This window comes from Cotesia glomerata, linkage group LG7 (genome assembly GCF_020080835.1).
Source record: "Cotesia glomerata isolate CgM1 linkage group LG7, MPM_Cglom_v2.3, whole genome shotgun sequence".
Classification (NCBI taxonomy): Eukaryota; Metazoa; Arthropoda; class Insecta; order Hymenoptera; family Braconidae; genus Cotesia; species Cotesia glomerata.
Window position 1 is genome coordinate 21,305,877 of NC_058164.1, and position 17,562 is coordinate 21,323,438.

The following is a 17,562-nucleotide window of genomic DNA, read 5'->3' on the forward strand; positions in this document are numbered from 1 at the left end:
AAAATTAAAAGAAACCAATTTTGGAACGTACTTGGTGTGCATGATTGTGTACTTTAATTTTTTTTAAAAGTCCTAGTAGATAAATTTTAGGAATTTCATAAATAGTGAAATATTTTGTAACCACGCACACTAAATACGTTTCAAAATTGGTTTCTTTTAATTTTTAAATTTACAAAAAAATTTTTTTTAATTTCCGAAAATCATATACAACCATATCGGTATCTTTGATTTTTTAATTTTTTATTTTATATCTTTTTGTAAAGAAATAAAATTTTTTTTTCTTAATAGTCTTATGAACGTGGACTTGGCGCGATTTTTTTACAGTGAAACTGTTTTTTCCTCGGATTTCAGTATTTTTTGTAATTATAATTGATTTTACCCCGTTTTACAAAAATCGAGTTCTCAGCAGATCTCGATGTTTGAAGGTCACAGGAAGCTTCCCTGACTATCCCCGCGAGGGTGTCACTATGTCTGTATGTAGACATAGTCTGTGTATTGTAGAACGCAGACGTGCTTTTACATTGGCATTTTTATTGTGTTATTTGTGAACGATATTTTGGTTTCCTGATATAGATAATTATCTTATACTGTACTCTTAATTTCGGACTCTTTCTGAAATAATAATTTCTTACTCTCATTATCAGAGAAATTTTATATTTAAAAAAAAAAAACGGTGATTATTTTTGATTTAGATTAGATTTAGTTTAGCTGTTTTGATTAGAAATTTACGTGTGCTACCATCTTACGGATTGTGCTAGAATGTCTATGTGGTGTGGACTGTGTCTGAAGGGCATTAGTGAACCTACGTCAGCTGTACAAACAAATGCTGTTTGCAAACATTACTTTCATGACACATGTGTAAAGGTGCGATGTGGTTTATCAACTGTCACGTGCGGCCACTAAGGTTCATGATTATTGCCCAGCTTGTGTTGTTGATGTCTCACCGATATTAAAAGAAATTAGTGAAAAGCTGAATAAAATAGATGATGTAGATAAGAATGTTGTTAATTTTGGAAAAAAGTTCGACAATTTTAATGATAAAGTTGACAAACTAATAACTGACTATGGTCTACTGCAGAAAAATTTCAAAGAATTGGAGGTTAGGCTTACTAAAATTGAGAAAGCTACACCTGCTGTTGATAATAATCTTTTGCAAGAAGCTACAGCTATTGCTAAAAGCCTTGCTGATGGTGATTTGGAGGCTAGGACTCTGCAGCTGGAGTCATGTTCGCTTGAAGATGAGTCAACTATCAGTGGTCTTCCTGAATTGGATGGAGAAAAACTTGAAGGCGTAGTTGTGCAATTGACACAAGTTTTGAAAGTACCTGTTAGTGAATCTGAGATTGCTATTGTGGAACGGCTTGGTAAGAGGAGTGGCAGGGGTCATCGCAGTGTTCGTGTCAAATTTAACAGCCTGAAGCATGTTAATAAGTGCGTAAAGTGTATTAAAAACAACAAGGTGAAAGTTAGTACGTTAATGCCTGGTGTTCAGCTTCCTGATGCCAATGCTACGATATATCTTCATCGTAGACATCCATCATTTCTGTACAAACTTCGTCTTGAAGTTCAAAAAAAGTACCCGACAATTCATCCCAAAAACATTTGGATCTCTCATTCTTTTGTGAATGTTAGGTACGCTGATAACAAGCCACCTGTTAAGTTGAGACCTTCAACGGGAACAGGTCCATTGGAGGATCTTATTCAATAACGAGCTACTGCTCCCTCAACGTCTTCAGCTATCTCGATCCCTACTGTGTCTATGGCCTTGCTTTTGAGTCTTTCGACTTGTAATTTAAAGATTGTCATAGACGTGGTTATCTCCGCCTACCACAGGCGAATTGTGTCATGCATGACAATTCATTTTTAGTTCATGGCATACGAATTTAGAATGCTCTGCCAGCTGAGACTGTGGCTGTGGATAATTTGGTTGAATTTAAAAATGCTTGCTTCAATCATTTCTTTCAATGTGATACTTAAATTTGAATTAGATTAAATTATATTTAAATTCGATTTTCACTATCAATTTCAATTGGAATTCTTGAATACCTATGCGTCTTAGATTTATTTGTAATTATTTTAATTATCACTCTGAATTATTGCTTTAAATTGATATTAAATTAAATTATATTTTATAATTATAAGATCTTTCTATCTATCACTAAAAAGCTGTATGTGAACGTTTCATTAATTAATAATTAATTTGTACTTAGTTTTATTATAATACGTAAAAATGTAAATTAATGTATTATTATTGCTGATGGTCCTGAGGGAGCTTAGGCTCTAGGAACAATAAAATTTATTATGTATGTATGTATGTATGTATGTATGTATGTATGTTTGTATGTATGTATGTACGTATGTGTGTGTGTGTGTGTGTGTGTGTGTGTGTGTGTGTGTTTTCAGAGGGGGGGAATCCTTTTTGCGGATTCCAGGCATAGCTGTTTCGCCTGGATATGTGAAGACTCGATGCAGCGTCATACTAAAACTCGACGCTAACGCCCCTACTCACTAAACCCTAAACCCCTTTGCTCTTCCTTCTGGTGGCTAAGGTGTTAACTACCTTCCTTCTATCTTCTGATATTTGCTCTTCTTCTTTCGGTGGAACGCAAGTCTTTGAAGACTTCTGTTGCAAACGTGTTGGTAGCGTTCTAGGCAGCTTCTGATGACAACATTGCTTCCACTAGTGAATCTGGTTGCATTCTCTGGTTCAGGATCCTCTCCAACTCTTCACGCTATGGATCGAAACGAGGACATACAAAGAAGACGTGCTCCGCATCTTCAGCAACTCCCGGGCAGGACGGGCACTCCGAAGAGTCATCGTGCTTAAAGCGGTGTAGATACTCTCGAAAACACCCGTGTCCCGAAAACATCTGCGTAAGATAGTAATTGACCTCGCCGTGATTCCGGTTAATCCAAATGTCGAAAGAAGCTTCCCTGACTATTCTCGCGATGGTGTCTGTGTGGCTGTGTGTGTGTGTGTGTGTGTGTGTGTGTGTGTGTGTGTGTGTGTGTGTGTGTGTGTGTGTGTGTGTGTATGTATGTAAGTATGTAAACCTCTCATAACTTTTGAATGGCTCGACTGATTCAATCGCGGTTGGCGTCATTCGAAAGGGCTTGTCCAAACTTAAATTTTGGATACAATTTGGATCGATTCGGACCGATCGATTCAGAAAAATCTAAATAAAATTGTAAACAAAATTTTTTTCAAAAGTGGTTTTTTTGGAATAACTTTCGAACGGCTCTATCGATCAACTCCAAAAACTAATCAGCTGTTAACCTTAAAAAACCACGTCGATCGCCGCTAATCCAGTCAAAATCGGTTAATTTGTTCGAGAGATATCGTGCAGGAAAGAAAACCCAGAAAAGTTTTTTTCAGAATTACTCCGAAATTTCTAGTTTGATCAATTCAAACTTAAAGATTTTTCATAAGACTTAAAAAACTGCGTCGAATGCCGCCAACCGTGTGAAAATCGGTTCATTCATTCAACAGTTATTGCGGTTTGAAAATTTAAAAAATAGTGTTTTATCAACCTTCTATCAAACTTTTGAGCTTGAAGTGCTCAAAAGCATAGTAAAGTTATCTTTTTGATCTCGGAGAGCTTAAAACAACATATAAATTGTATTTTTGAGCTCGAAGAGCTCAAAAACGTCGTAAATGCAATTTTAAGCGCCCAGGTATGGAATTAGCGGGAAGTTGCAGGGATGGCCTTCAGGGTCAACCGTTTTCCTAATTTTTTTAAAATTGAGAAAAGTAGAGTAAATAATATATTAAATAAAAAATCGAACAAAGTTGTCCTAAAACAATTCTTATATTTTTAAGGTTACTAATAAACTAATTAGCAAATTTTTGAATATGAGAATGGCGAGAAATTTTTATTTAATAACATGGACTTTTCTCGAATTTATTAATCAAAATTTTTTCAACTTAAAGTTTCTCATAGTCTGGGGTCAGTATTGATCCGTTGAATCTTTTACAATTCTGTAAATAATTATCGTGATCTGAATTTTGAAGCATCTTCTCTTCGGAGTGACGTAGTACTTAGGGTTGTCGAAGTATAGTATTAATAGTTTGCGGAAGCAGTAGGTTCATTAGAAGCTAAATCAACTGGAAAAATTCGGCATCATTAGGAATTTGATTTGAGTAATACTTTCCTTCAAAAATAAATAATTTATGAGATCGTTACACAGGAATTGCATTACAGTTTTATACACTGATAAAAAAATTATCTTGACTCAAGAGCCAAAATCTTGAACCAAGAATACCATTTTAAAGAAAATTGTTTTCTTGAGTCAAGAGAATAAATTCTTGAAACAAGAAAATTTTCTTAGAACAAGAATAATTTCTTGAGACAAGAATTTATTATCTTGACTCAAGAAAATCATTTTCTTCAAAATGGTATTCTTGGTTCAAGAGTTTGGCTCTTGAGTCAAGTCATTTTTTTTATCAGTGTAGGAATCAATAATGCTTATTGGATACTGAATGGTATTGAAACTTGAGTAAAAGATTTTATAATTACCTATTTACTATTGATTTTTCGCTAATTTTATTTTGTCTAGGTCTTCAAAAATTAAGTTAAGCTAATCAATTGTTGGCAGAAGTTCTGTTTTGTTGCTTATCACTTGTTGTTCTTCGAATACCTTGGAAACTAGCCGCAATCAATTGATCTAATTATGGTCTTGAGATCTCAGGCTTGATAAATTCTTTCGATTGCTAAAAAAACACAAAAGGTTAAATAGCTTAAACTAATAGATTCGGTGTTGGAAAAATATCGTAACAATGTCGATTGCTATGTGCCATAATTTTTTTAATCATTTAAACTTTATGTGTGACTAATATTTTAGTAATCTGCGACAAAGAACTAAAATTAATCATTCTACTAGACGAAAATTTCAGAAAAAATTAATTTTCAACAATATTAAATGTGTGGGAATGATAAATTCATTAAATTTAAGGATTTATTACCTTGTCACTCCACTAAAATAGATAAATTTAATTTTGCAAAGGATTGAATAGTCAAAAAAAAAAAATTTCGTTGATAATTAAATTTGTATTTGAGTTAAAATTTTTTTTATGCTTGAACAATTTTTATTTCTCAGTCAATTATTAAATTGATTATGTGAAACTGATTTGACTTTATTAAAAATTTAATCTAAATGTCTCAATGGAAATTAAATTTATCCTCGTTTCCTTTTTAACTTAAGATTTAATTCAATTTAGTTTAATAAGTTTCGATAAATGTTAAAAATAAAATAAAAAAGAAAAAAATTTTCTTTAATAACTTCTCAACTGCTATGGCAACCAATTTCAAATTTTTATTTGCTCTTAAGCTGTTGTCAAAAAATAAAAAAAATTAGGAAAACGGTTGATCCTAAAGGCCATCCTTGCAACTTCCCGCTAACTCCGGGAAGTTAAATTAACATCTCACTTATTTTGTTTTTGAGCTCTTCGAGCTCAAAAATATAATTTTTGTGTTATTTTGAGCTTTCTAAGCTCAAGGAGATAGCTGTTATATGCTTTTGAGCTCTTCGAGCTCAAAAGTGTGATAGAAGTTTCGTAGGACATTATTTTTTGAAATTTCAAACCGCAAAAACTTTGGAATGAATTAACCGATTTTCTCGCGAATTACGGCATTCAACGCAATTTTTTGAGCTCTTTGAAGTATATTAGAGCGTGAACTAGTCAGATTAAAAAGTTCATAGAAATTCTGAAAAAAAACATTTTTTTCAAGTTTTTTCGACAACGATATCTCACGAACGAATCAACCGATTTTTATCGCACTGGTGGTGATAGACGTGGTTTTTCAAGGTTAATAGCTGATTAGTTTTTGAAATCGATTGGTAAAGCCGTTAAAAAGTTATTCTAAAAAAACCATTTTTCGAAAATTTTATTTTTGAGATTTCTAAAAATCTAGCGAACCAAATCGATTCAAATTTTCACGAAATTTAATGGAAATGATACTCTTTTGATCGCCACCCATCTTGATCCGATCAGTTGAGCTGTTCAAAAGTTATAAGAGGTTTACACACACACACACACACACACACACACACACACACACACACACACACACACACACACACACACACACACACACACACACATGTAAAAAACAATAGCTTCCCAATTTTTGAAAATTTTCAATTTCCTTAGCGGTAAGTTAATTTTTTTTTTTTTTTTTACATAGCTTTGAATTTCTTCAGTCGATTTTTTAAGTAAGTTATTTTTTTCTTTCAAGAAACTACTCGAATGCTGCAACATGCGTCAAAATCGTTCAATTCCTTCGGGTGATATCACTCATCAGAATTATCCGTATTTTCCGACACGACAACTTGATTTATGTGCTCAAAAAGCTTAAAAACGTATAGAAGTTGTGTTTGTAAGCTGAAGAAGGTCAAAAGTTTGTATAGGAAATTTTTTAGCCAGAAATTCTAGGGATGGCTTGCAGGGTCAACTGTTTTTCAGATTTTCATTTAATTCTACTGTTTGAGTTATTATCAGACTCCAACCCATTGATATTAAATAAAAAATTTGATTTTTCTTTTAAATTTACATGTAATTTCTTGCGATAATGTTTCTATTCAATAAACGTAAATATTTTAAAAATAAGAAGATTTTTATTAAATACAGAAATTGTCTACCGCGTACTAATGAATAGAATATTTACAAACGTACTAAAAGTTTATTTTTTTCCGCTTAACCTCTAGGTATTCAGGTCATCGAATTAAGCGTTTCCATATTCGATTAGGTCGGAAGCTTAGAAAAATAGCTCGACGTAAAATCAATAAGATTGTGATTTTCAGCAGTGGGTCCATTTCTGTGCTTATAAAAAACAGCTGGTATATATTCCAGGCTATAGAGTACTCTATTGTTTAGCTCTAATTATATACTCAGCAGGTGGCCTGAGCTTTCGCATGCAGATTTTTCGTAAATAAAATTGCAGTAAATTTTCTTAATCTAAATAAATTTCCGTGCAAGTAAGAAATCTATAATCTAGGATATGGTAAATTCTTCTGCTTTTAAATTTCTGTGCTGTAAAATAGAGCGGTCGAATAAAAATAAAATGAACAAGATCTTAGAAAAATGAGGAGTAATTCTTATAACCTGACTGTTAAAAATAGTCAGTCTATTTGAAATCTCCATAATTCATTGTTATTTATCGCGTAAACTTTTTCTTATAATACATTACCGAAGCGACGGTAATTTAAAAATTTAAAATAAACTTTGGGTGTTTACGAGATGTTCCTGTGATTTATAATGTTCTGGTGAATATTATAATTGAGCTTATACATAATATCCTCCAGCAGTTTCAAACTACTAATTTGTTTGCAACAATATTTCATCGTTGATCCACTACGCTGCACACACAATTATTCCGCTCTAAATTAGCTTCAGAGAACAACATATATTCTACATTTTCATTCTCTGCATTATATTTTACATCATACCGTACGGCATCATCTACTCTTTATAATTACCAACTTTCCGTCAAGTAGATTTTGACTTGATCTGCCGAGATTTATTTTATCCGCCACCACTTCAAAGACTTTCTTATTAAAAACTTCGGTAAACTTCCTACATCCAATAATTATTTATAATCCGACCATCGTTTTCGACATTTGATACAGTTTTCCTCAGCCTATAAAATCATAATTTTGAAAATTAAATGCCTGAAAATTTTTTAAAGTTGAAAGATTCGAAATAACATCCTGCTAGCGCTTATGATGTCATAAAAAATTTTTAAAAAAATATAGATAGTTATTGACAAAAAATAGATGTGCAGCTTTACATTGATCAAATTGTTTTTTATACTTAACAATTAATTTATGACCATCACTCATTAGAGATGTAAGGTAGAAGGACCGGCTTTGGCCATCTTAGGAACATTTTTGGCCATTTGATATTCTAGTTAATTTGTAAAAAATTTAACTATTCAAGTACAACTTTTATAGAATTTATGAATTAATACATTTAAACGAATTGAATTCACAAAGTCTTGCACTCATGGAAATATTTATACAATAATTTGAAAATAAAGTGGCCAAAAAAGGTACATTGGCCATAAACTGTACTTCTACCCTAATGAAAAATATCAAATCTATGATAGTATAATAAATAATCTTAATTAACTTTGGAAATGAAAAAAAAAAAAATTAGAAAAACGGTAGACCCTGAAGGCCATCCGTGCAACTTCCCGCTAATTTCATACCTAGGTGCTTAAAATTGCACTAATGATGTTTTTGAGCTCTCCGAGCTCAAAAATACAATTTATGTGTTGTTTTGAGCTCTCTGAGTTTAAAGAGATAGTTTTTCTATGCTTTTGAGCTCTTCGAGCTCTGATAGAAGTTTGATAAAACACAATTTTTTAAATTTTCAAACTGCAATGACTTTTGAATAAATGAATCGATTTTTACGTCGTTGGCAGAATTCGACGCAATTTTTAAGCCCCATGAAGAATCTGTAAGTTTAGTTTGATCGAACCAGGAATTTCGGAGTAATTCTGAAAAAACCCTTTTTTCGATTTTATTTCGTCAACGATAACTCACGAACGAATGAACTGATTTCGACCGGACTGGCGGCGATCGACGTGGTTTTTTTATTTTAAGAGCTGATTAGTTTTTGGAATCGATCGGTAAAGCTGTTTGAAAGTTATTCCAAAAAATGTCGGAGTTATGTTGAAAAAATCCTTGTTTCCAAATATTTCGTCGAGGATATCTCTCGAACTAATCAACCGATTATTACGTTATTGACGGCGATCGATGCGGTTTTTTAAACTCTAAAAATGATTTTATTTCACCAAAAACGATCCGAAAAGAAATATCGAAGTTATGTGAAAAAACACTTTTTTCGGTTTTCTTTCGTTCACGCTATCTCTCGAACGAATCAACCGATTTTGACCGAATTAGCGGTGATCGACGTGGTTTTTCAAGCTCAAGGGCGGATTAGTTTTTGGAGTTGATCGATGAAGCTGTTTAAAAGTTATTCCAAAAAAACCACTTTCAAAAAAAAATTTTTTCCGATTTTTTTTGAGATTTCTCGAAATTTCTCAAAATCTATTGGTCCGAATCGATTCAAATTCATAGGAAATCTAAGTTTGAGGAAACTCTTTAGAACGCCGTTTGGTATATTCCGATCAGTTCAATCGTTCAAAAGTTATAAGCGATTCACATACTTACACACACACACACACACAAACACACACACACACACACACACACACACACATACATAGTGACAACCTCGCGGGGATAGTCAGGGAAGCTTCCTGTGACCTTCAAACGTCGAGATCTGATGAAAACTCGATTTTTGCAAAACGGGGTGAAAACAATAACTTCCCGATTTTTGAAAATCTTCGATTTTCTTAGCGGGAAGTTAAAAATCATATCAAACAACACTTGCAGAGCAGTAAAAAAATTTTTGAAGTAAAACTTTTTTAGGCGCGACTAGGGAGTAACTCAGATTTTTTTTCTGATGGAAGTAACGCTTACTATATAGTCTGTGTAGTTTCCGCTATTCAAAAATAATAATTTGGATTCGTCGTAAGTAAATGTTATATACTCCACGCTTATTGACTTATACGCCAGCTAGTGGCAAATATTATAATCAAATAGGATTATTTATTTTCAATATTTTAAAACGGATTAATTGTGAATAGGTAGCAAAGTGAATAAAAATTCAACAGTTTTAAAAACATTATTTAAAATTTTAAAGTTTTTTGAAAATCTCTTATGAGTATACTTGTTTATTTATTACTTTTGTAATAAATAAATTATTAATAAATTTTCTGACGATTGCGACATTCTATAAAATTCAATTTGTAAAATCCAAAAGTTCACGACTTATAATGCTCATTTAATTATGAAATATTAAAAAAAAAAAAAAAAAAAAAAAAAAAAAAAAAAAAAAAAAAATTGATGCATTTTTTCGCAAGTTATAGTGTTTTCAAAGTTTCATACATGACGGACAGGAAAATTTTTTGACTTATTTTGAGGTTTTTTCCGTTTCTAGTAAACTAAATCAATTTTTGAAGTGTCAAATTAATCTCCATTAAATTATCTTAACAATAGTATGCAAAATATCGGTGACCGTCTCTTTTTTCTCATGCAAAAATTTCTCGCGACAAAAATTGTCAGCAATAATTTCTTGTACAATATTTTTTCACACAAAAACCATAATAAAAGGGACATGTTAATGTTTTTTTTTTTAGAAATAATTGTACTTAATTGTAAATAATTGTGAGAAATTTTTGCTGAGAAATTTTGGCGGGATTAATAAAGGCGGGGAGCCAAATATAATTAAATTATAATGTGATATTTATTATTCAAGTTAAAATTTAATCATTCCAGTGATATATGCCGTCAACACCAAAGAAGTTTTACTTCAATCGCGCGTAAAGGTTACACGCACACACTTTTTTTTTTTCTCTAATCACGCTGAAATGATAAACCTCTAATTAGGTATTTGGTCATTCCGTGTCTGATAAGGATAGTCAATCACAATGATAATTCGGTTTTTTCTTTAATTTTGTAAGAATCAGAAAAGTCCCACTAGTTTTTTAACTGAAATTTAAGAAGCCAAATTCGACAGTACGTATTTTGCGTTAGAATACTCAAGAACAAGTAACAATGTGGCAAAAGGATCAATTTTTTGGTTTTTATATTTTTGTTGTAGTTATTTTTTGTATAGAATTTAAATCTGCTGATAGTCAGAATACCAACACCGAGTCGTCAGGGTAATTAAACTATCTTTCCATTTGATGCAAATCTATTCTTGGGCGGTAAATTTATAATTTTTTGTAATAAAAATAATAAAAATTATTTCAGAACTCACAATACTATTACAAATGATTTGTCAGAAAGAACGAACATGCGTTGTCGAGAAGGATTCTATCTAGCGAGAGAGCTTTGTTACAGATTCCCAAAGAGTAAGTTAACTATGCACACAGTAAAAAATATTGTGTATTTGCGTCAAAAACGGTCTGTGTTAAAAAATTGTGTGTTGATTTTTGTGTGTTAATTTGACACTTTTTTTGTGTTACCTGGATTTTAACATGAAAATAGTGTTGTTTTCAAGACCAATGGTTAACACTTTTTGTGTGTTACTAGATAAAATGACACAAAATTAGTGTCAAGCGGGAAATATTAACACTAAGTTTGTGTTGTTGGCGCGTCCTTTCTTCAGTTTACGCGCCAAACGCATTGTTTTACCGGACAGCTACTTAACCACTCGGGCGTATAAATTAAAGTGTCTAATTTTATGAAAAATAGTTTATTTAATTATATTTGATAAAAAAAAACCAGTTTGTTCACAATTAAAAAAAAGAAAAATTGATATTAATTAAAGTAAGTAAAAGTTTACTATATTTATAATTATATAAAATGCTCAACTAACCTCACTTTCTTATAATAAATTTGCTACAAAAATTATTATTTAACGTTAAAATTTATAATATTTATTAAAAATGAAAGACTTTGAACAATTTCTCTGTTAGTTTAACAAATTCATCAAAAAAATATAAAAAAATTTATTGATTTTATGTTTTTCTTTTGCAATTTTACTTTACATTTTCTGACACTAGTTTTACTTTTTGTTTTGTAGATGACAGATAGTTCACAAGGGAATATTATGTTTATTTTTCATTGGCTAAATAATAAAGTTTGGGCGAAATTACAACTACCTGTTACATTAAATGATTTCATTTTCAAACGTTAATTTCTATACTTTTTGACATTTATTTATCAAACTCATTCTTTATGTATGTTGTAAAAAATAATTGTTTATTACAGCTCGTGAAGTCTTTCCCAGTTTGATTGAAACAGAGTTTTATTTCACTGATTCAGATGATGCTAGGTTGGATGATATTTTGGTCGACTACGTTCTCTCAGGTCCCAGAGGTGTTACATTAAAAATAAAATGTATTGATCATAACATCTCGGATGGTGAGTTTTTTTTAATTACACTATTAAGACACATTACGTCTGATATTAAACATTAAAAATTTTAATCCGACAAACGTAACAATTCCAGAAAATTTAGAATGTTCACTGAATTTACCAGTTATTGAGTTTGTAAATTCATCATCATTGGAAGATATAAGTCCTGTTGCTGGAGAAGAACATTATGAAGTTCCTGCTAAAAAGCAAAAATTAAAATCTCATGCTCAAGCAACGGTTCTTACCAAAGAGGTGAGTCATGTATAAAAATTTATAAAATTCTTCGTTTTTACTTTGAAATTACAAGTTGAAAATAAATATTTAGATTCATGTGAAAAGAATAATAAATTGTTCAACTAACAACTAATTTTCGTTTTAGAAATTACAAAAAATAATTCTTAACAGCCCAAATGGTTATTATTTTTGCTCATTCATTTTTATTTACTCAAATATTTTTTTCTCTTATTTTATTTATAAATTTAATTATTACCTTAATGTCCGTATTTGATGCTAAAAATAAAATTAAAGAAATTAAATAAACTAATTTTCTTGATAAGCGTGAAGATTTATTTATTTTTAATTGATTCCCTAACCTTTATATTCAATAAACTCAAATAATAAGTGAGTTAACACTTTTTTTTGTGTAAAATCAACACAATTCTAGTGTTAGATACAGTCGACACAAAATTAATCTTAATTTTAACACAATATTTGTGTTAAAAATTCAACACTATTTTTTGTGTTGAAAATTAACACTAAAATTGTGTCGACGGATTCTAAAACTAGGATTGTGTTGATTTTACACAAAATTTTTTACTGTGCACGCATAAAATGATTTTGTTGAAATAACAAAAGACGGGATAACTGAAACATTTGTTCTGGTAACAAATGGGTGTAGTTACAGCAACAAATCCATCAGTTGCATTAACAAAATGTTTCAAGTTGTACTAACAAACCAATTTGCTAATTCACAAAATCAATTTGTTGCCCTAACGAAATCATTTTTTTGCTGTCACAAAACGACTTTGTTGCTATTACAAAATGATTTTGTTGCAATAACAAAACTAATTTGTTGCTAAAATATTTTCCGAATCAGCTATAGCTGATTATAGCATATTTTTAAATCATGTATTCACTTTATTACTTTAACAAATTGTCTTTGTTACTCCAAAAAATTCTTTTTGTTATTTTAATAGAATAATTTTGCTGTTTCAACAAAAAAATTTGTTATACCAACTAAAGTATTTTGTCGAATCAACTTAAAGATTTTTCTATCGTATCGAAACTGTTTTGTTGTTATAATATTTCAATAACTTGTTATAACCTAAATTTTGTTATTTTAACTAATAATTTGTTATCCCTATGTTAACAAATTCATTTGTTACCACAAAATATCTTACGTTATCTTAACGAAATTTTTTTCTGCGTGGGGTTAATAGATATTTGTATTAAAAAAAAAATATCGATAAATTTTGATATTAATTATTCTTTAAAGACACTTTATACAAAGTATCAACGAAATAATTTTTATTTTTTTGATAAATGAAAACAAAATTTAAAATGTAATAGGATAATGAGCGTAATATAGCTCTTGCACGCTTTTACTAGAAGAGTTAAAAAAAATTGACAATTTTTTTTTTTTTATATTTAAAACGTAGCGAAATACTTTTAGGAGGATGAGGGCAGATTCCTGTTAACAGCGGAGCCCTTAATATAAATATTTAGAGGTCGCTCATTGCAGGTTTCTATTTTACATTCAAAAAACACCAAAAATTTTTTTCAACTTTAAAGTTTTATATTTCTTCAACGGCTTATTAGATTAGTTAGACAAAATATGATTTTTATAAAGAATTGATCTTTATACAAAAAAGGTCTGTTATAGTTTTCGGATAAATTGAATCCTTTAAAAGTTATTTAAGGTGAAAGTTCAACTTATACGAAATTTCAGGATTTTTTATTTTTTTTTTGGTAAATTTATCCGATTAATTTCAAAATTTTGCTCTAAATAATCTTCTTTGATCTTTTTTTAAAGTTTTAAGATTACCTCCGTTACATCATTGAATCAGTTTTGTTAAAACAACTTGATTTAGATACTTTTTACCAATATAAATATCATAAGTATTCATTTCTATTATCAAACCTAATATTTTTGCACTATAATTATTTTTTCTGATCTCTTACGGTGAATGAATAGCTTTCGTATATTTTAAAAGAATTTTTTGTAATTAAGCTAAGCTTACAGGTCTTAAAAATGGTTTTAAATTTTGCAAGCTACAACAAAAATCTATCAAATTATATATTTGACCTCAGTGAACTCGAAAAAATTAAAAAAAACTTATTTTTTGAATTTGAAGAACTTAATAAAATTTTGAAATCAATAAAAAGGTCCTTAAACAAGGTTTTTTTTTGGAAAAACTGATGTTTCAATTTTATTGACATTATTTCAAAAAGTATTAGCAATAAAATTTCGGAATAACTCAGATAGATTCACCGAAAAAGTTAAACAACCCCAAAATTTTACATAAGTTGAACTTTGACCTTAACCCGTAGTGGTCATTATTGGTCTAGATGACCCGAGGCAATTTTTGAGTTGCTCTTGCTTCGAAGATAGCAACAATTTTTTCCGTGCATGGGATCAACTAGACTCAGTATGACCCCTACGTTATTTTTAAGAAGTGTGACCACTACTGATTTAATAACGTTTAAAAAATACAATTTATCGACAAATTATAAGAGACTTTTTCTGAATAACTTTCTACACAAGTATTCTATAGTCTTATTCCTCTACCTACACTGAAAAAAAAAGTTCTTGACTGAAGGGTAAATTTTCTTAGCTCAAGAAAATATTAAGGAAAATTGAAAATTTTTTGAATGAAGTCGGTTTCTTGAGCCAAGAAAATTTTTTCTTGTTCGAAAATAACTTTTGTCTTCCTTAAAATTTTCTTGGTGCACAAAGTTTTTTTTCTGTGTACTCTATTATCTTAACCAATAAAATATACGGAAAAAATTCATTGATTTTGCACTACAGTTGTCGAAATTTTTCAGAACCTTACAAATTAGTCAACCACCGCAGGGCTTGTGATCACCTCGCAAATACGACCTATGCCAACAGGATGTGTGTTTGTTTAGAGAACTATTATCTCGACGACAATCACTGCTACAAGATCCCCTTAGGTATTATCCTATTATTTGAATCATCAATACCAAAACTAACATTCTTTTTTTTTTTTTTATCTAGGTCCCAATGATCCAGTTGATTCTGCCAAAGGTTGCACTTACCTCATTGGTACCTTTTTCGACGGAGGACACTGCAAAACCAATAGATCTATAACTTTCGAAACAGTTGAAGATTACGAACCTCCAATGTACGACCACTTTGATAATTTTAGTTGCCCACCAGAGTTTTTCCAGTACAATAATTTCTGTTACGGATTTTTGGATGCGAATTGTTCAGCTCCATCAGACTGTCTCTCTACATCCTACTCATGCCAATCAGGCACTTGTAAAAAAGTAGATAGCCAAATTGGTAAAAGTACATTATCATTGGAACCAGGAGGTAAATATGAGATGCTATTTTTCATTTTTTCGATTCTAGTCATCTTTTATCACTGACATCTTCTAATTGATCTTTCCTTAGTCTCAGCTTACTGGACAGACGATGAAGAAATCTACGTTTCACGAGGATTTCACATCAGCGCATCTCGTGCTCTTTCTTGTAGTAGTTATTTTCTTAGATTGACACTGTCCTTTGCACAGAAACTCTTTCCTCAGAACTTTGCTTCATGTTACGTCACAAGAGGACTCACAAGTACAAATTCAAAGTTTACCCAAGTATGTTCATGTAATTTTATCAACTTATCTTGTAGTTACCCTACTTTACTTTTTCTTACATTTTTTCAGATGCTAATAGCTCCCTCTGCAGAGTGGGCAGCACCTCCGTATCCTTTCGATAGAGCCATCTACGGAGGACACTCTGGGGTCGATCAACCAATTTTTATTTGTCGCACCACGATCTCTAATTTTCAACATTCCGGAATACTCCTGCCTCCCTATTACGATATTTGTTATTATAATGCTTATACTTTATCTTCAAACTCCACGCAGTTTGAAGTGTTAGTTGAGAAAGAAATTTCCACTACAACATCAGTACCAATAATTTATCCCTCTTAGATTAAATCGTATAGAAGCAGATCTATTGATGCTTGATTAGATGTAATGGGTCAAATGACTTAATCAGTTTTAAAATAAATAGAAATTTTTAATAATTTATTTAATTTAACTTCATTTTGTATCCTTTTTTTAAAACACATTTTCATCTATTTTTGTATGCTATTCGCTGAGAGAAAAAAGTAATATTCAGAAAAAAGAGCACTCGTAAAAAAAATTTGATGGAAATTTTGAACACCTTTATTTATTAGCTGAAAATATCATATTTTTCTTGTTGTATTTTTTTTTTTTTTTTTTTTTTGTAAAATAAAGTTTTTTTTTTATACCAGAAAAAAACAATTTGAAAGAAAATCAATAAGTATTTCATTCAAGAGCATCATACTAGTAGAATCGATTAAATATATTTATTTTTCTGTATAGGAGAAAAAAAATTAATTTAAAAACAAAAAAAAGAAAATGCGATCTCTTTAGCTGAATAAGAAAATTGTTAAAAATTTTGAACAATTTAACTTCTTGTAACAAAAATGCTATTTTTTTTTTCAAAAGTAATTTTTTTCTCTGTGTTTCCTATACCTTAATTAATCTTATCTTTATTGTCTGAGATAACAAAAAGACAACACTATTTCGATAAATTTCCGATCAAAATGTATAAAATTTAAAAGCAAAATAGCTAGTTCAATTACAGACTGTTTAGACTAAGAACAGATCAATCTTTTTGGCCCAATTTGATTAAATACAATATAAAGAGCATATATGTTCAATTATTTCAGCTACAAGTCATTTAGACTGAAAACAGATCGAAAATATGCAACGATCGAAATTCGACCTCTGAAAATTTAGACACAATTGTAAAACAGATTATATCTATTTATTTACGATAAATCAAATTCCGTTTCTTTCAACCCTTACTCAGTAAATAAAATAAAGATCAACAAATTGTTTTCAATTTTTTTGTCAAGCTCACATAAGTTTTGTGTCAACTTTGGAACTTGCGACAATATGACTTCAAATTACTCAGTAAGTTAGCGTCAAACTACTGCCAGAAATATACATAAAGTTGCCCACAAAGTTTCATCTGAGTTGACATTAATTCATTCTTAAGTACAACTGTTGTTGTACTGTAGCCGTCAACTTGATGTCTTATTCCGGCTATAGATTTACGTAACTTTCGCCATACCTATAGCTAACAGGATACCTTTGAAATTGAAATTTCTTATTGAAAAATCACCGAAATTATCATTTTGCATCACTGGTATTGCAGAATTCTTATTACTTCCCATCAAGTGATAAAGTTCTTTACAGTCGTCAACTTTTAATCGCTTACCCTAGTTCCAGCGTAAGCAACAGATTCCGCTACGAGTAACTTCCTCAGTGGTAAGTGATAACGGCTGGACCAGCGCGCGCGCATCGGATGAAACCCTGCGCTCTATCCATCGACTCTCCCCACCCAGCAAAAAAAACACG

At 30.7% G+C, this 17,562-nt stretch overlaps 2 long non-coding RNA genes across 2 annotated transcripts in view; both read left to right on the forward strand.

The window, feature by feature from the left end:
* Positions 1-15,457, forward strand: part of LOC123268596 — a 50,671-nt gene extending 35,214 nt beyond the window's left edge. The window contains exons 2-3 of the long non-coding RNA XR_006510260.1: positions 14,977-15,105; positions 15,170-15,457. This is a non-coding gene — a long non-coding RNA (uncharacterized LOC123268596). The remainder of the gene's footprint in view (positions 1-14,976; positions 15,106-15,169) is intronic.
* A 115-nt stretch (positions 15,458-15,572) lies between these two features.
* On the forward strand, positions 15,573-16,200 carry LOC123268597. Its single transcript, XR_006510261.1, has 2 exons — positions 15,573-15,762; positions 15,832-16,200. It is a non-coding gene; the product is annotated as an uncharacterized LOC123268597 (long non-coding RNA).
* Positions 16,201-17,562: the final 1,362 nt, after the last annotated feature.